At 35.3% G+C, this 21,513-nt stretch overlaps 1 protein-coding gene across 2 annotated transcripts in view; it reads left to right on the forward strand.

Annotated features, from left to right (window-relative positions):
- Window positions 1-21,513, forward strand: part of frem2a (FRAS1 related extracellular matrix 2a) — a 142,512-nt gene that overhangs the window by 8,353 nt on the left and 112,646 nt on the right.

Consider the following 21,513-nt stretch of genomic DNA (forward strand, 5'->3'; position numbering starts at 1 on the left):
ATGTTTATTTGATTATTCATTAGCACTTCAATCCAATAATTAATAAGTAATATAATATGCTCTGATTTGAGGTGTCATTGCATGTGGAGTGATTAACTTAGACGATTAACTGTGAATATTTAGACCAATTAAGGTATTTCTCTGGCTGGCGAGTTGCCTGTGTGTGTGGCATATTACATGCTGTACTACATTCGACTGCAAAAACACATCAAAGAAAACTTAAAAGTGGCTTAGTTTGAGTTAGAATGACCCTAAGAACATATTTTACCAGGGTAGGATTAAATCTGGCGAAGCATACATAATCATGTATAAATGAGGTTGAACGTGACTTACCAGTCACTGTGGCTAGAAGAGCTTGCAGCCAAAGAGCTTGTGCGATTAGTGATGATTTGCGTTTTAACTAGAAAGCCGAATGTGTGTGATGTGCATGCGCACTACAGGAGTGACTGTGGTGTGCTCACACTTGTGGTTTCATTCCCTTTTTTGTGTTTAGAAAAAAGTATATTTGCACCTGATTCATTTTATAATGTTAAAAACTGTTGCCAAACAGGTTTCTAATGTAATATTCATTCATTATTTCATTTTCCTTTAGCTTCATCCCTTTATTCATCAGGGGTCGCCACAGTTTAATGAACCGCCAACTTATCCAGCATATGTTTTTCACAGCAGATGCCCTTTCAGCTGCAGCCCAGTATTGGGAGGCACCCACACACTCTCACATGCACACTTCTACACTATGGCCAAATTTGGTTCACCCAATTCACCCATAGCAAATGTGTTTGGACTGTAGGGGAAACTGGAGCACTCGGGGCAAACACACGCGAACACGGGTTGAACATGCAAATTTTACACAGAAATGCCAGCTGACCCAACTGGGAATCAAACCAGTGACCTTCTTGCTGTGAGGCAACAGTGCTAACCACTGAGCCACCGTGTCGCCCATAATGTAAAAATGAGAGCAAAAATATGTTATTCACATATACATATTCTTCAATAAGGTTTGATTATGTAACAGTATGTTATTACAACAAAACACACAAAAATTAGTCCAATAACACTTTAGGTACAAATTCTGAATGTTAAAGTTTAGTTTTATTACCTGCCTATTATTATAATGTTGACTGATAATTAGTACTTAAAAACTACATATTCTCATAATCTTATTCTGTATCCATAATCTTACCTATATTAATAATTATTAATAAGCAACAAATTAGGAATTAATTGAGTCAAAATTAATGGTTTCTTAACATGGTCACACTTTACAATAAGGTTCATTAGTTAATGTTAATTAATGCATTTACTAACATAAACAAACAATGAACAATACATCTACTACTGTATTTGTTCATGTTAGTTAAGGTTAGTTAATGAAAATACAGTAGTTCATTGTTAGTTCATGTTAACTCATGGTGCATTAACTAATGTTAACAAGCATGGACTTGGATGTTAATAATGCATTAGTAAATGTTCAATTATGATTAATAAATGCTGTATATGTGTTGTTCATGATTAGTTCATGTTAGTAAATGTATTAACTAATGAACCTTATTGTAAAGTGTTACCCTTAACATCAAGAACTGTACCTTAAGACAGAGTGTAACCTATAAGCCTTATATACAATACAGTTAACACATACAAACGTATGCAGTTAACAATATACGGACATCAAAAACACACAAAGTCAATACAAACAAGGCAATAGTGCAGATTTAAACCTTGTGGAATTGTTAAAACAGTGCCAAACATTTCTCAGTCACACATGCAAATCAAGATTTGCTTCAAGTGGATGCATTTCTGATGCATTTATTGAACTGTAAAGAGCAACATTGTTACTATTATAGAGAAAAAGAATGTATGAACATTCTGTGCTGTTTATATTCACATCCTGTGCTCTTTGTGGATTGTTTATACATCTTTGGTCCCACCTTTTCAACAGTCTTTGCTCTTTCTTTTTTGTTATCCACCATAATTTGGATGGCAGCATGTACACTTATTCAAATAAGCCTCACTAACAAAGCAAATGCACCAGAGTTTGTTTTAATCACACCGAACCTGTCAAGTGTGAACACAACCTCTGTGAATTGTGTTGTTAGAGCCTCAGAAGGGGACATTGTGGATTGAAAGGTCTGCATTCAGGCAATGCAAAGAGCTGTTGGATGTATAAAACTAGAGGCAATGACACATAATTAGAGCCTGTAGCTGTGAGTGTGCACCAGATCCCTTGTCAGGCTTACAATTACTTTGAGTATTACAGGGTCTCTAGCAGTGGAAAGAGTTGGGAAAATACAAGCTTTATAGACAAACAGCTGGTTCAACCGCATTATAAAGTCTCTCACGCTCACAATCACCAGTTGTGTTGTGAAAAAAATCTGTTACGGCATGAAACAAGATAATCATTATAGTTCGCTTAGCACCTTTGAGTCAGGAGGCGTTAACTGTTTGAAGGGATCCTGCAATATGTGGCTGTAATTATTTTAAGTAAATTGCATGATATGTGGATTAATTGTTATAGTTAATATATTAGCATATTTTTTTAAATATTCAGAACTTGCTATTTTAAATGAGAAAACAAATGTATTTGGTTAACAGTCCTGGATTTTTAAGCCTATTTTGTCCCTTTCTTCCCCTTTGGGAATGTTTGTCATTTGTCCCTCTGTCAGTCATCTCTCAATTCAGGCAGGAAAGACTGAGGAGTCGGACCTCTTTTGTATGCAGCTGTGTTGGTGTCTGACCCTTGAGCCCAGTGGGTCATTACCAGTTTTGTTTCTGTGCATTCCTGGGGATAGTTTCACTCCATTGCTGGCGAAGGCTTTTATTTCATAGGAAAGACCTCAAGCAGTAAGGAACTATCTTTTATCTATCTCATCTCGTTTTACAGATGTACTATGCAAACATAAAAGGGCTCAGCTGAGCCGTTATTATCATGAGGTGCCCCAAGGCTTTCTCCTAGGACCCTCTTTTTTCAATATTTATCCATTAATATACAGCGTTAGCCTGAAATTCAGTGAATACAAACAGTCTGCCACATTATGCCTGAAGAAGCTGTGCTAATTAGACTATCTCAGATTGTGGTTGTCCAGAGAGCCCGGCAACCACAGCAAACATAATAAACTCCATTTTACAGCCAATTTGTGGAAAACAGCTGCATTTATTTAATGCGTTCTGTTAGACTTACATATTTAGTACGTGTAGTATTCCATGGGGGTTTAATTAATTGTTTTGTTTAGCAAAATGTTCTTTCCTTGCTCATCCGGTAATGATGATGAGGCTGTTTTTTAATGCAAAGAACTATTAGCATGTTTTCCACATGCAGTTTAGGGGACTGTTTAATGAAAATCATCTTTTGTAAGCTGTTTGGACAGAACTGTCTGTAGGTATAGTATGTCCACAGTCATATTGGGGAGATATAAAGACAATAAGTCCCCAAATGCCTCCCATTTTGAGGCCGACCGCAACATAATGTAGGAGTGTGGTTTCCCCGCCCACCGAAATAATTGACAGCCATTTATTAGCATGTCTCCGTAGTAATACGTACAGTCATATCAACAAGACAGGACGTGCGCAAAGCAACTGGGATTAAAACATCTGTTGAGCTCACCGTGATCATCAGTTATCATCAAATGTGATCAAGAATGAGTTTTACAAGTTGAAAGCATCTTTAAAACAGTGCGTGTTTGTAATGAACTACAGTGATTTTACCGTCTTTATTACCACAGCCACATGTCCACACAATTATAATAGAAGACGCTTCAATTCCAGTTTGTGGACTTTAAATCAGGTTGATTTTGTACATTAACATAACGGATATCCATACAGCAGTGGATATTAACATGTATCCTGCAAAAATAGTACAAAGTTAAATGCGAACGCTGTGTGTGTGGGTGCGTGAACTTTGTAACGACATTGTGTGAATGATCATTGCAACTCCACAACAAATACATGAATTATAATAATCATTGGGAAAGTACTTACTGTAGTGTTACTGTAGGGCTTCCTTCATGTCTGTCACTGTGCTGTTTTTCTGATGCAGTCAAGGCAGAGATTGAGGAACACTTTGTATGGCAGATAAAATAGGTGCCCTTTAAAAGAAAAAAAGACTTTCTTTAGATATTTAGAATTTTTATTTCGTCAAAGTCACTCATTCTTTTTTTTCTGTGGCTCAGGATGAATGCTAGCATATTTGTTGTTATTCGTTTAAAAAACACAATTGCAAAAGTTGAGTGTGTGGTCTACTGACAATGCACAAATTAATAACACAGATGTAGCATCTAATTTGCATAATTAACAAACAAAGTCTACCAAGAGCAGTGTAAATTAAATATGATGTGGGTTGGTGATCAATATGTTCGGATAACAACTGCTGGCATAAATAAATGAAAATTAGTGCAGCAAATTATCTTTCTTCTTCAATTATTCTCTGTTTTCTGGGGTTGCTTCTCCATTTCATGTGCAAAGTGGTTTAAGACATGCCTTTTGGGTGTTAAATGATGCTGCAAATAGCTGTAAATTGTCTCTTGCAAACTTTAGCTTCTTAATCATTTGATTCATTTAAATACTCTCCTCTCATCAATTTTGCATCTACCAGGGAAACTCCATAATTAACTGGCTACATTTGTTTTCATAACTTCTTTTTCAATTTGTGTCTTTGGTAAATCCTGACAGTATTTACTAAAGTGTGCTAACGCCGCCTGTTAGTAAATCTGGCTGTCAGTCTGTAATGGGTCCATCCAAGTTTGGCCTAGATGATGTAGTATTTGTTTATCTTTGCCTCTTTTGCTCGGTTCAAAAACCTAGCGAGTCGCCTCTGGAGACATCATTGTAAGGCATCAAAAGCACACTCCTGAAAGCTGTTCCAAAAAATTCAGACAACTTTGTTATTCTGCCTCTTGAAGCCCCATTCACACCAGTTGATGGAGGTCAGCAAATTGCTGGGCTGTTAGTTTTTCATATACGCTCTGAAATCACCAGCTTTCTTTGTGAATAACTGATCCATTTGTTTTGTCAATGCAAATATTGATGTACCTTACCCCTTGTTGAAAAGCTACTTAAATAAGATGCTGCAAAAGCTTAGTACATAATTAAAGTACCAAATGGTGGATTTGATGATTCATACAATATTAAATAAGCTTTCATTTCATTCTGATCCCAAAATTGCCCCTAAATCCTTATTAAGTGCTCTATGGTGTCTGCTCAGTCTGTCTAGATTTTGCATACTGTTTTCATCCACTTCTTCAATTGAACTATTACTGTAGTATTTTATTGAATAGTGAATGAAGTTATAGGACCATGTGGGGCCCTAGTCCTACTTTCTTGCATGAGGGCACAGAAGAGAATTTGTGAATGACAGTGAAGTGACACAATTGACACTGTAGCTTACATGACAGATGTAATACCCAAAGTGCATTCATACTAAACACGTTCGCTATCCTTTTTGTGGCCACAGTGAAATGAACCGCCTTCATACTAAAGACAAGACATAGGCTACTAAACACCATCAAACACAAGAACATGCCTTTAACCATGTAAAAAGTGGTTAGTTATTTTACTTAAGAAACTGCGTAAACTTTTTAACATGTTGATTAACATGTTCATTTAAATGTTGGCTTAAAATTGACAAGTTTTTACTTAAAGTGAGCGCACCCGTTGTAACTTAGAACTTTTAAGTTTACTTATTTTTTTACAATTATGCACATAGCTATTTTTCTTAACTTTAAGACAACAGGTTTACTCAGTTTTATAAGTTAAATCAACCGATATTTTTTACAGTGTAAGTTTCAAATTCAATGTAGTACTCGCTATATAAGTGTATTGTTTTTGCACTGGATCTTGTTCACTAAAAATGTTTTCATAAATGAGTCATGATTCATCAAAAACTTCCTTATTAAATTTATTCTAAATTCAAAAACAACTTAGAGCACACATATGCAATAATCATGTATGCCGGAGGCCTTGCATGTATAAAGCATGTATAAAATAACTCCACATATAATTAGATGTGTTATTTACAGGGTGGGTGAAAATTAGCTAGACATTCCAAATTGATAAATGTGCAATATCACACGAATAGCAGTGTGATGTGGTTGTATATCAGCACTGGCGGGAGGCATGCGTTGGCATGAGACCGCTGGCTGAGTGCCTTAGTGTCCCACCGGTGACGATATACAGCCCCATCGCACTGCTACAAGTGTGATATGGCATTTATACAATTTCGTTGGTAAAATCTTGTGTATTAAAAATAATTAAACCAGAAGAAAGTACTAAACCCTTTTGTAAGGAACTACTTATTTCCGCCATTCCTTCACATATGCAGCTGACGTCTGAACAGCAGAAACCGTTGCTCATTCACAAACTTCACTTTAGAGCTAGTGTTTGAATGATTCTCTAGCGTAATGTCTAAAGTGATTACAAAACAGCTGATTTTGCTCACGTTTTAGGATTATAAGGCTGAACGGCATGAAATGCCATCAGTCTACAGAGGTTTTCCAGTATTTCTCTGTTGCAATCAAGTGCTTACAATATTACTATGGTATAAATACAGAACTACAACATGCAAACGAGAGAGATCGACTTAGAAAATAATGTACCTGTTTTATAAGGATTGATGAGCTGTAGTTAGAAATTATGCTGTTTTTCTTTTAGGGTTTGTGCTCTCTGTTGCTATCGTCTTTGCTCAAAATCAAAATCACCACCGACGTGCTGTCTCTCAGAAATGATTAATATCTCAAAACAGGTGCTATCCTTATAAACAAACTGCCTAGTTGCCATCTAAACAAAAGCAACATCAACTAAAAAAGCCTCAAAAGTAAATTATGTTGTCCAACAGCTGCAATGTTTGTCAAACTGTAGAGTGTCCTCGGCTTGTTGCTCTATGTGAGCAGAGTAATACACAAGGGTGAAAGGTTAAGAGGTTGGACGAGTGCTGTTATCTGCAGACTATCGTACGGTTATCAGCCAATCAGATTCAAGAACCAGAAAGAACTGTTGTAAAATACTGTATAATTAGAGGTCCAATTATTTAAATAGATTTATGGTATATATTATTAGTGGTCCAAACAGCAATCACTATAATAAATAAATAATGATTATTTTCTTACCTTGTGTTTGGAGGCATGGCACACTTAGTACTTCTTGAAGACCTCAGGAGAGAGTGCATCTTTAGAGAATGCATGGATATGTGTGCTGTTAGTGACAAATGGCTGTTCAGTCACTTTAAGTTGCCCAGATAAGTTCGTATTGATTCATGCAGCATTTTAAATAGCACATTTTTTTCTGGCTTTCAACCCCTAAAACCGACAACTTTGTCCTTTGTTTTGGTGCCATAATTGTCTTTTTCTGGATAAGTGCCACTTTTGCGGAAAGCCCTTATATGGAGCTAGTTTGGGCGTGTATTATGGAAATTACTAACATTTTGCACACGGATGCTCATTTAGAAAAATCCAAGTTGACTAAAAGAAGAACGATTTAAAGAACTAGTGCGAATACATAGGTTGGGAAAAGGCAGAAAGTTTTTATGAGAAATTAAGTATAAATACAATTATTAATGAATAAGGCCCACTGTCTTTTGGCAATATGTGGGTTTTCATTTGCTCTGGCATTGCTTATCAGCTAGCCACTGAGTGTACGTTTGCTGAGACGATTGAATAAGCACATGTCCACTGTGATTTCAGACACCATTACAAATGGCTGTACCTGCAATTAGTGCTCCAATTAAAGTTCTAGGAACCATTTTGGACATCTTATTGAAGGAATCTGCCTATATAGTCTGTAAGGCAGGATTTGGAACGCAGCATATGTCTGTTTAAGCTGTTTTATAGCCACATAAACACCCTCTGACTGGCACTAATAAATGCAGTTCCTCTATTTGAACTATATTGTAACTTGCAGCCCCTAAACTTTTAACGGGTAAAAGTGGACAGATTTATCAGGTAGTTCTTTTTGCAGAAGGTCATGACGAATAGCACTCATTCGGAATCCTCTACCCTTCTCACTGCAATCACGCCTCAGAGGCAGAGACAGATATATGACAGGAACGACTGCAGGGACGCACAGAGGCTACAAAGAACAGAGGGAAGCTTTACGTGACACATCATAGCTCTGAGTCCTTTTTTTTTTTGACTGAGGGATTTTTTTTCAACACTTATTGATGTGAACTTGCACCAGTGCTCGCTCTAAAGCAAAATTGCCATTATGTTTTTAAAAAAGAAAGCACAGTTTGTTTTTAGCAGACCTACCCATTAGATTGAGAAGCAAAACTGTAGCTATTTTATGCCATTTTAAAACCATTTTTGTTTCCTGGAAAGCAATTTTGCTTTCACTTTCACCCCCTTTTAGCTTGTTTCTCAATCTGTGTTGTTTCTAGGTTACAAAAAAATCTGCATTTGTTTTCTCTGCTGTATTCTTTGTATTGAGGATTGTTTTTTTCACTGGGGATTTGCTGAATATGATCCAGGAAGCTGTATGAATTGATAAAGGACAATGCTAATTTTTGCATGGATGTAGATAACCATATGTTCAAGCCATTTATTTTGTTTCCATATCAAATTAACCAGCGGTAATATCACACTGCGATGTTTTTGTAGCTCTTTTCTTATTGTTGTCTAGATTGTGTATTCACAAGTAGGAAAAGCTATGAATTTAGCCTGACAGCCTCAACTCTTCAGACCAAGTTAAAGGTGGGGTGTATTGTTTGGTTTTGGGGGTAGCGCAGGGGTTTCGGGTCAGTTCAGATTTCTGGATTAACCTTAGACCTGCATTGCTGACAGGACCACACCTGTAGGTTAAACATTTGGAAGTGCTGCTGATCGAGTGGACAGGTGTCGCACCAATGAAGGGTTTGCAACTGGTGTCTTCAATCGGTCTGTCAACACTCAAAAGGCTTTTTGTACTTCAAACAGTTTGGTTAAATTGCTAAATAAGACATTGCAGATCGCTGGTGAAGACAGAGGAATAGTTCACTTAGATAAGTCAGGAGCTTGATAAAGAACAATGTTCAACATAGGCTCATTCTAAAAATGTAGCCCTATATAGATTTCGGAAGATTGCAAATTTTGTAGCCAGAAGTATGTATGGCTGCATTTCATCTTTATAACGAACGCTACAGGGCGGTATGACTCTGTTCCTTTTCACAATTACCAGCTGACCACTTACCTCCATATAGATTGAATGTGGTAAAATCTGAAAACATGGTAAAAATCAGGTGAGGGCTTTTCGTTTTCTTGATTGTTTCTTAAAACTGTCGGTTGGGTTTAGGGAAGTGGGTGGGCTGGTCAGTCGATGCTTTTGAAAATACTATTGGTTGGGTTTAGGCAAGGAGGAGGGTGGATCCGTTGATTGGTCAGTCAGTCAGTCAGTCAGTCAGTCAGTCAATCAGTCATTCAGTCAGTCAAACAGTCAGCATCCTCTGGTGGATTTACGCGAGAACAGCAGGTGCAATGGCACTCGCAAGACAAATTTGAAATCTGAAAAAATGTACACAGCGGCCTCTGGTGGATTTGCAAAATCAAAAACTGCAAAAAACGTAGCTCCTGGTATGTACGTTTTCAGAATGTTTTTTTGAGAGAATGGACCTCTTTTCCTGTTTTTACCAGTTTCATCTGGTATTAAAATGTATTCATACCATTCAAGTCAAGACCATTCATTCTTATCTTGACACACTTTACATACCTTTTGCAGAAGTAATCAGTGTGATACATGAATATTATTGAATAAATAAACGTGTTACACTGCTTACAATTGAGTGTAAAAGAAAGCAAAAGCATGACAACTAAATTTTTGATCGTAATCTGTGTTTTGATGCGAAATGGTGAAGTTGGAATTGTTTTGTTTTGTGCACTTTCTCTAATAAAACCAGTTTGACTGCAGTTTCAGGGTCAAATAAATGCTATGGGCCAGTGTGATGCCCTTTTGTTCTTTTTCACACTAATGAGAGATATTATTGATTAAAAAAAATATTTTTATCACCATCAAAAGAGCCATTTTACACCATCAAAAGAGGTGAGTTAAGCTAATCCTAGACAAAAGACCCAGGTAAACAATAAATGCTTTTTTTTCTTATAGCATTCTAGTCATGTTTGTTTTTAGTTGATTTAATGTTTGTTACAAGTAACTCGTAACATATTAATGATAATAATACAAACAAAATGATTAGAAAAAAGATTTGGTGATCTTGATGAATGAGACTCTAAAGGCCTAGTTGGTGAAATGATCCGAACTCTCTATCAAGTTTACAACAAAACATACCCTTAGTAACGTATTTCGGATTTGCAAAAGTGTACACATTGTCGACTAGTAGATTTGTCATTTGAAACATGCAATGTTTTTTGGTATTTCAACTTAAAATGTGAGTGTTCATGTTAAGACGGATGTTGATATGGCTTTATAATTCAAGTGTAGACAATATAATTACAAAATGCATACAAATACAATTTTAAAGTAGATTTATTTAATTAAAAATGTATTCATTTTCGTTTGCACATATTTGTGCTATTTAAATTGCAGATGTTTGAAAAAGTTAACTAATATATATGAGTTGAGCTGACACTTTTTTAAAGTATATGTTCAGCCAATAAAACTTTGATATCTAAGTTATGTCAAAAAATTAAACCAAGATAAGTTAACTTGAATTAAAATATTAAGTTGTGATAACTAATTGGCTTAATCATCATTTACAGTGTGACTGGAGCAACATCTTTCAGCTTTCTCAAAAATTTAGGCTGAGGAACGTATTTTCTGTGAGCCTGTGTTGGATTTCTCACAACATGATTTCTCACAAGCAATCCAGCCAGATTAAACTTTTTTTCATGTCCTACCAAATGTTGAGCACTGAAACAATGCTCATTTTTATGCTTCTTTAATGACGTCTTGCAGAAACTCGGGTCCAGATGGCGCATACACCCCTCATAGCAAACTATAAATACATTAATTCCCTTGCAACATTTACAGCACAATCACAGCCTGCCTTTCAGCAGCATGTGTATCTGTAAGTGCATCCGACACTTCAAACTATATGTAACTGTATCTTACAAGGTATTTTAAACCACTAAAGCATGACTTGTGTTTAAGACAAATTGGATTGTGAACTTTCTACACAGCTGCTCACTCTCCTCCACTATTATTCTGAAGTGATCATTATATGTTATTGCTTTATAAAATAGAGTTTATTATTACTATATAGCATATCAATAAATCATACTAACACCATATACTGCCCAGCCCTAATTCTATATTGTAGTCTGTGTGCATGTCCTTTCTGAATGTTCTGCTAGACGAGCTCCACTTTTTCAGTCCAGCCAGACAACAGTAAAGCAGACAGCCAAAACTTTGTGGCTGCTGCCAAGAGCTCATTGAACTAGACGACCAGAGGCTGACTGTGAAAGGACCAACAAACTGCTGTTCTTAGCTCAAGCACAGTTTGAGCAGCTGTCTATTAGAATGGTGGTTTTCTGCTCTTTCATATACATCTGTACTTCATTCTTCATTTTTGAGGCCTTGATGTTTTTGATCTAACATCACTGGCGTTTGTCAGGGAAACTTGAGGGAAGTCTTGTCATCGTCACACAACTGCAAACACTTATCCAGATGTGTGTATATCTTTTTCAATTTTATTTTTTATCTTGGTCATATTAGTCATAGTTATTTACTCAAAATTTGTATAAAAAAAATGTAATAAATTGACATGTATTTGTAATGATGAATTCAGTCAGTCAAAACTAACAGTACTTGAACTTTGTTAACATGGAATAAAAAAAAAAAACACACACACACTAAAAATGCTGGGTTATTTCAACCCAAAATGGGTCAAATATGGGCAAGCACAAATGTTTGGTTAAATTTAGTCCTCCAAATTTTTAATTCAGAAAAAAAACATGTAGTTGGTTTTGTCCATATTTAACCTAAAATTGGGTTGAAATTGCTCATCATTTTAGAGTGTATAAGGATTCCTCATACATTTTAGACAGGACAACATATCACAGCATTCATAAAAATATATTATAAGGTAAGGGTATGGTAAAACTATACAATACAAACATACAAAAACAGATGAGTATATAAATAAATAAATCTATAACCCCACCCCCAAAAACTTATGTACCCACCTTATTTATATTCATAAATATACTAAAAAATACTATCTATCTAATCCACCACTCTTAGCTTAAAGCTCTCTGGATAAAAAGAGTTTCCATGTCTACACTGTAAAACCCCAAATGTTAAGGTAACTCAAACCGTTTGAGGAAACCGATTGCTACAAACCATTTGAGTAAAAAAAACTAATCTATATGAGTACTGTGAACTTACTTTATTTAAGTTGAAGTAATGAGGTATTTAATTAACTAATTACCTTCAACACTGAGTTCAAAACTCTTTTCAAATGAGTAGAATTAACTTTCCGTCAACTTTGAGTTAACTACACTCATTTCATTTGATAAAGGAATGAACCACCAACTTATCCAGCATATGTTTTGGGCAACGGATACCCTTCCAGCTGCAACTCATCACTGGGAAACATCCATACACACCCATTCACACACATACACTATAGGCAATTTTAGCATACCAAATTTACCTGCATGTCTTTGGACTGTGCACCAGAGCACCCAGAGGAAATCCACACAAATGCAGGGAGAACATGCAAACTCCACACAGAAATGCCAACTGACCCAGTCGAGGCTCTAACCAGCGACCTTCTTGCTGTGAGGCAACATCGCTACCCACTGCACCACCGCGTCATCCAGTTTAGTGTAATAAAGTTTATTATTATTTTTATTTATAGTTTAAATAATTACAATATTTGTCTTTTTTTAAATGTAAAGCTGTAGTTATTTTTATATTTTTTTATCATTTTGTTTAAGTCTGTGTGTAGTTTTTTGTGAAACTAAGTGAAAATGAGTAATATACATTTTGACATTTATTTTATATTTTATTGAAACATATTTTTAATTTTATTGAAATTAACAATAATAATTTTATTTTAGGTTTCAAAGTTAATAAAGTTTTACTTTAAAATAGCTATAATATCCCTTCTAGCACAAACTCTGTATTAGTCAAAATTTACCACATATTCATTCCATAAACCAGAACATTGGCACAGAAATTTTAGTATATGCAGCAGAAATGAGTAGATTTGATAAGGCTTAAAAGTTACACTTATTTATGAGTTGTTTAACCAACTTGTGAAACTCATGAGGATTTTGTCGATGTTGATGCTTTCGGCGTATGGTTAATAAAAAGGCTGAATTGTGCTTTAAAGCGCATAATGCTCTACCCCTCTCATTCATTTTCATGCTTAGATTTATTTTTCAGCCCTGATAATACGCGCTTCGTGAATCACTATGGTTTGTAAGTAGCCTCCAGGGTCATCGCTGTTTGACTTCTGTCAGACTTTATCCGGGCACTCAGGAGGATTGAGAGCAAATCTGATGAATTATTTGTAAGCTCTATTTTTGGATGTTGTTAAGAAGTTCTTCAAAGTTTCTGGATGGAGTCGAGCTTTTCGGGTACCAGACACTGATTAGCTTTTAATGAGCTATTCTGAGTGAATGTCAGCTGTTGTGTTTTCATGTCTTTCTAGGAATCACTGTCTGGACTTGCTGACTCTGAAACGCGGCTGTTTAATAAAGTCATTAGGGGCTTTTTGTGTGAGAAGCTTCTTGGAGGCTGTCAGTATCAGGGTTTGGACAAATCCAGTGGGCTTCAAAGCAAACTGTCAGTAGTTTTTTTTTTTTTTTTTTTTTGTATTCCAGAGGCAAAACTAATGATAGCATGTTATTGTTCAGCTTGAAAGCAAAACAGACACAGGCAGATTTTATATTCATGCCAAATGTGTGATGTTATAGTTTAATAACATTTTTTCTTTTATAATCATTTATGAGTTTTATTTATTTTCAGTGGCTTTTGCTGATTCAGTTCTACTATTTTTTCACTTAGTCAGTTTTATAAAACTCCATTTTGTTTGTTTTTGTGTGCCTGTATGTACACAGCAAAAAAAAATGCTGGGTTCCACACAAAAATAGGTTGTTAGCTTAATTATTTTAAAACTTTAAGTAAATTGAACATAAAACAATTAAGTTGTCCCTACAAAAAAATTTAAGAATTGTGTTGATTCTGCTCAATCAACTGATTTTAAAGAGCACCTAAGATGAATATCATCTTTTGGGAACTTGAACTAGGTATAGTGTGTCCACAGTCATATTGGGGTGATATAAAGTCTCTTTTTTAAAGTTTCCTGATGTTAAAATAGGATCCAAATCCCTCCCATTTTGAGGCTCACTGCAATGTGACGTAGGAGTGCGGTTTCCCCACCCACCAAATTGATTGACAGCCGCCTATTAACTTGTCTCCATAGTAACGCATATAATCATATCTACAAGACACAGCGTGCGCAAAGCAACTGCAATTAAAAGATCTGTTAAGCTTGCTGTGTTCATCAGTCATCATCAAATGTGGTCAAGAATGAGTTTTACAAGTTTAAAATTATTTTTAAAACAGTGCATGTTTGGAAGAACTACAGCAATTTTACTGTCTTTATCACCACAGCTTCAAATCAGTACAATTATAAACGAAGAAGCTTCAGTCCCAGTTTGTGAATGTTAAATCAGGTTTTTTTGTACATTAGCATAACGGATATTCAGACAGCAGTGGTTATTAATGTGCATCCTGTCACATTTGCGTGCAAAAACAATGCAAAGTTAAGTGAGCACAATGTGTGTTTGTCCGCTGTGTGTGTGTGTGTGTGTGTCTGTGTGTAGGATTGAACTTTGTAACGACATTGTGTGTGACTCATCGATAGGCTTTAATTAACTCCACAACAAATACATCAAATAATCAATTTAAACAAATTTCGTCATACAAAAATGTATGATTTTTAAAAGGAGGTTTGGCACCAAACCCCACCCCTACTGAGCAAATCGTACTAAATTGTACTAATTAGTTTTTACAAATTCATACACTGTAAAAAATGCAGGGTTCCGCACAATTTATTTCTTTCATGTTGTCCCAAAACAAATTGATTAAGTTAACTTAACACTTTTAACAAGTTTATATGGATTACACATAAAAAATTAAGTTGTCCCAATGAAATCTCAAGAATTGTATTGTTTCAGCTCATTTTAAATTAGTAGTTAAAACAAGCAAAATATATATATTTTTGAGTGTAAGAATAAGCCATTACATAAAAAAGGTTAGGAATTGTCTTGAGATAGCATTGGCATATTACAATTTGCTGATTTCTGAAGGATTATGTGACACAAAAAAACTGAAGCAATGAAGCTGAATATTCAACTTTGTAATTGTGAAATAAAATAATAATTTCAAATGTAGAAAATAACTGAGAATTTGTGTATCTTATTTTACAGTTTATTGTGTTAAATTTGATCTTTTTAGATCTCATTTGTTCGTTAACATTAGTGATGGGAAGATTGGATCATTTTACTGATTTGGACCTTTGAGTCTTGATCATTGATTGAATCTTTCTTTGAGTCATTTTGTTAATTTCGTTCAATTTGATAAAATATCATTGAAACTATATGAGTTGGTTCCAAACTCATCTACAACTAAACCAAATGTTGATTACACTACAGACAAGTCATAACTAGAATGCTATAAGAAAGAAAAAAAAAATCATTTGTTGTTTACCTGGTGTTTTTTCTATGATTATGTCAGCTCACCTCTTCTGACAGGTCTTCAAATTTGAGTGGTTCGTTCAAATCACACTGACAGTCCCATATAAGCTTAACCAATGCACACAGTATGAGCCGAAAGATGCCATGATTGGTTCACCTTGCCAGTCTTCTGGTTTTTGAGTCATTCGTTCATCACGTGACAGCATGTAAAGAAAGATGACTCAAGAGAACTCTAGTAATGAACTGATCAAACCTTTTTCGGCTCTAATAAAAGCGAAACAATACGAAAAAAAAAGGTTGCAACTTCTAGTTCATAGGGAATTTAATTTTTCATTGGTTTAATGTCATGATAGAACTGATATTGTCCTTTGCATCCTCAAATGCAGCACAGGAGTAAACCATAGCAGTAAACAATACCACAGGCAAACGTCACTCACACGTTCTTCAGAAAATGTAAAAATCTATTTGATGCTGTTCATCTTTCTAGTAACTGATGGTGTTGTTTGCTCGGCTCATTGACCTGAATGAACACGCTAAACTCAGAGAACAAAGGAGTCCTTGAGCTGAGAGCTTTTTCTTTACTCGCAAATGGACTTTGCAGACAGTTAAAGCACAACCGATCAATCACTTCTGCCCTAAATGGAGAGATGACGAGATGAAAGAAAACGTGTCACTGCAGCTTGGATAATACGCTGCATTAATACATCCGCACTGACTGCAGGAATGATCAGAGCAATGCTTTTAGCCAGCTTTAATACTCTCACAGTGCTTTAATAAAAAAGAAAACAGTAACTCACATAAGTGTAGTCGCGTGTTGTTATTAATAATTTTTAGATATTTTTATCATCTATACAATTTTTTTATTTGTTCTTTTTGGGGTCATCCAACATTAGTGAGCTTTTCCCCTCAGAACATTAAAGGTGATTTTATTAAAATTTTGTCGCAAACAGAAGAGCGGGGGCAGTGGGGGGCTTGTGGTGGTCGCGCGCAAACTGAAGGGGGGGGGGGGGGGGGGGGGGGGGGCACTTATATGGGTATCTATCTTATATGGGTGTCTAAAAAATGGGCCATACATTTGTAATTATTTTATTATACTAACCCTCATGTTTTTCCAATCCTCTGAGACAACTTTTCATCTTTGAAACACATATTAAGATATTTAGATGAAATCCAAGACCTCTTCCATCCTCCATAGATCGTAAACCAAAAACATTGTCTGAATTTTCCATGTGACTTCAGTGGTTCAACTATAATCATACAAAGCTCCTTTTGTGTGCCAAAAAACTGCAAAATGGTGTAAAACATGGTGCAAAACGCGGTGTACATTTACTATTTCAAAATGACGTATCGTCATTAGAGTCAGCAGCGCAACACTGCAACACGCAAGTGTTATTGTGCCTGTAGTAAACATACACCATGACCTTACATGGAAGACAAAGACAAACAAAGTTGCTTTTACAGTTTTTTTCTGTGGTGCACACATGTGTTCTTGGAAGTTTGTATGATTACAGTTGAATGGCTAAAGTCACATGGAATATTTTCACAATGTTTTTGGGTCCTTTTCTGGACTGTTTGTAGCAGATTAGAGAGCTTCATCTAAAATATCTAATTTGTGGAAATATGATTTTTAAATATTTTTTGTTAAACTAAGGCTTTAAAGGGACTAAGCCAAAAACAAAATGAATGAATGATTGAATAAGTGTTTAAGGTCTTAAGAAGTGAAACGATCATTTGCTTAACAAAACATGACCATTATTTACATTACCTTTTAATTTACTGCCCCAGCAAACAATCCTGAGCACATTCCCAATCGTTAGAAGCCACGGGTCGTACTTTAGTTGAGGGCTTCATGATTCTGGCTAAAATGTGAATCACGTTTTTGTTTTTTTTTGCTTAAAGTCAAGATCACGATTTTTTAGATGTAAAATAAAGGTTAATATGAGTAGGCTTTATAAGAAGTTATTATAAGGTTTTATCTGCGTTGTGAATGATTTGGAGATATTGAACTTCAAAGTTTTTGCAATCCATATAGCAAACAGTATGTGTGCAACATTTGTTTTTTTTTTAGTCTTAAAATGTAAACAATAAGTTGTCATTTAATAAGAATATGTCAATAACTCAATTTTGACAAAAATATCAGATAGAACCTTATAACTCTAAAGTCACAATATGGTAAAACTAATAATAGTAATAGGCCTATGTGTAGGTCTACTGTTGCTTTAAATGCTAAATTATGTACAGTCATTATGGTGGACTTGAACAGTCTTTCAATATGTCCTGTTTGTTAATTCACAGTAAAATGGTGACATCAGAATATTTATACTATTCGTAATTATAAAATTGAATTATTATGTTTGAGACATGTGCTTGTCATTTGTCATTGACAGCATTATTGGACTGTTTTTTTTCACTAGTAAAATCAGACATTTGTCATTATCAGATTTCTTCTTGCATTATATTCAACATTATATAAGCTAGAGTAGCTATACTGACACTGTTAAACATTTATTTTCATGCACAACACTTTGTGTTAGCTATGAAAGAAAAAACATATCAAATGCTTGTCATAATCATAACCGCAAAATGCATTATGATTATTTAAATGATGTGCGGTCAGTTTCATTTTCACTTCCTAGTGCGGCTCATGGCTGCCATCACTGTGATAAAACACACACATGCAAATCATTCTTTCAGTGCGGCTCTCAAACGATCGCTCTGTGCAACAAACTCAATGTTATTGACAACTTTATTACTTGTTATTCACAGCCTATGCAGGTTCTGTTCACTAAAGTAGACATCATTGGTGTGCCACGTGCATGCGCGCGTGTTCTCGGTAGCTCGTGGTCAGCTCACGTGTGATTTTGAGGCTGCAAATACATTATTATATGAAGACAGAAATTATATTTTTGGATAAATTATACCTTATAAATACAGTATGTGACACTTTTAACGCAATTTAAAGATGTTTATGTTCCTGTGAAGACTTGTGCGACTGCCTTTATGCTTCTCTCCTGACCTTGAAAATATAATTGGCTGAATCGTAGAAAAGCTGAATTAAGATCATGTGTACGGTCAAACCGAGATCGTGATCTTTTTTCGATTATTCATGCAGCCCTACTTTTGTTTTGCCGTTGTTTGTTTTTTTACTGATGGCACAGTGGCTCAGTGGTTAGCACTGTCGCCTTACAGCAAGGATGCTGGTTGGAGTCCCGACAGGGCCAGTTGGCATTTCTATGTGGAGTTTGCAATGCATGTTCATTAGGGTTTCCTCCGAGTGCTCCGGTTTTCCCCATAGTTCAAGGCTATGCACTATATTCGCTAGGTTGCTGCCAGAAGCTATTAGTGAGATCAGCAGGTGGAGCTTAACCTGCGGTCTGTGTGGGTTTTAACATCCCAATATAGTGAAGGGACTCTATACTGCTTAGTGAGCGATGTCTTTCAGATGAAACGTTAAACCGAAGTCTTGACTCTATATGGCCATTAAAAATCCCAGGATGTCCTTCGAAAAAGAGTAGGGGTTTAACCCAAGCATGATGGCTAAATTTGCCCACTGTCCTCTGTCTATCATGGCCTCCTAACCATCCCCATATCATAATTGGCTTCATCACTCTGTTTCCTCTCCACCAATCAGCTGGTGTGTGGTGTGCGGTCTGGCACAATATGGCTGCCGTTGCATCATCCAGGTGGATGCTGCACACTGGTGGTGGATGAGGAGATTCCCCCATTGTGTAAAGCACTTTGAGTGTCTAGAAAAGTGCTATATAAATATAAGGAATTATTATTATTATTATTATTATTTATTATTATTATTATTATTATTATTATTATTATTATTATAGGTGAATTGTATAAACTAAATTGGCATTAGTGTATGAGTGTTTGTGTGAATATGAGAGTGTATTAGTATTTCCCAGTAATGGGTTGTGGCTGGAAGGGCATCCGCTGCTTAAAACAAATGCCAGAATACTTGATGGTTCATTCCGCTGTGGTGACTCCTGATAAATCAGAGACTAAGCTGAAGGAAAATGAATGAATGAATAAATGAATGATTTTCTACTGTCAAAATGCTGTTGACTTTTTTTGGCACAGTTTTACCTAAAAATATACGTTACTGCACTACAGAAGAAGAAAAAAAAATAACTCTCTGGGATGGCTTCAAGGTGGTGAAAAGAAATTATTATGTGCATTACATTTATGTATTTATTACAGCTTCAATTTTACAATTCACCTGCAGTCCACGTTTATAGTATATGGATTCAAAATATGGGTAGTTAAGTCTTCATGGACCCTGGTCTCCTAATTATGTGGACTATTATGATAATTTAGCCATCCATGTGGATTACGCTGCTAATCTTCATGAAATGTCAAATATAATCGCTTTAACGTGTGAAATGGTTGATTTTCCTGCGTTCTGAAATTCCCAACGATTATCACCTAGCAACTGTACATCATTACACACTAATATGGAGTTAGAAATACAGTGGCATCAGCAACATGTCAGTTTTTTTTCGGTCACAAAGCCTTTCAGGCAAGGTTAGAGAGTGAGACATTAGGAGCCTGAGGTTAGCTCGAGGAAATCATCTGAAACGAGCATAGAAAATTCATGAATAAACATGGTCTGGCTTGTTGAGAAATTGGGAATTTGTCTCTGATGTTTTGTGCGCATGTGAAGCGAGATATCAATATGCGAGCAGATCTAATACATGACGTGAATATAGATTGGAGATGTAGTAGGTCTGTAGGCATGTGTGAAGTTAATGGGATCAATTCACACAGATGCTGCCTTTTCAAAGGCTTCTCATTGCCTGAAGTTCATACTCTTTGAGTATTCAGTCATTTTTTTAAAAGCACTGGAGGTGTAGATTGTATTTGAAAGCCTCTCTGTAACTGCGATTTAGAATGTTTACCATGGTAAACTTTCAGTATAATGCAATCATTTTTACACTTCAAAGGATAGTTCACCCAAAATAATATTCATTATGTATTCAGCCCCAGGCCATCTGAGATGTGTTTGACTTTATTTTTTTTTCAGCTGAAGAGGTAATTAACCCTCATAACACATTCAAATTATATGTACTGCTATACATAATTTGTTTTTATAAGAACAATCTGAGAACTGCCGCATGGAAATAGATAGAATTCAATTAAATCCTTTAAACTTTAAATCTAATGACTGCTTAAAACAGTTCAAAATTAAGACAACTGCATACTTATTTTTGCAATACATCATAAAAGCAACATTTATATTACTGAAAAACAGGCCCATAGCCAGCCTGGTAAAAGGGGGGGTTCTTTTTTTCCATAAAGTGGACTGTCTCATTTTCTATTTAGTTGTGAAATTTAAATACACATTTTAGTCTCATTTTAAGTACTATTAGCTTGGATTAGCTTGTCGGATGGTCATCATTTCCACATTTTTAATGTACCAAAAATATTTCCTAAAGATTTAGAATAAAGAAATATTATTACAAATTTTTCAAATACAAATTTATTACATTGTATATCATTAGAAAAAATAAGAATCTGTTAAAGTTTTAAATTAAAAAAAATTAGTCTATTGTCATTTATTAGGCAAATAACAAACTGGCCAGCACGTTCAACTTTCCTCACTCAGAATTTGGCTTTTTGAATAATAAAAAATGTAAACATAATGATAAGAACAATAATGTAGATCTTCACCATTTTTCTAACCTTTCATGTAAAAAGTAAATTTGAAAATTCATGAATAACAGCAATAGCCAAATTAGTATTAAATTCATTTTAATATGCTTCACTTTTGGTGCTTCATACCTTTTCATTGGTCATTTTTTGTTTCAAGAATAAGGTCCAAGATTTAAAACGAAAGTTACTTGTAAGATCTTTTTTTCATTTCAAGAGTTCACACTTAGAT

This window comes from Danio rerio, chromosome 10, assembly GCF_052040795.2.
Source record: "Danio rerio strain M-AB ecotype USA chromosome 10, GRCz13ab, whole genome shotgun sequence".
NCBI classification, from domain to species: domain Eukaryota; kingdom Metazoa; phylum Chordata; class Actinopteri; order Cypriniformes; family Danionidae; genus Danio; species Danio rerio.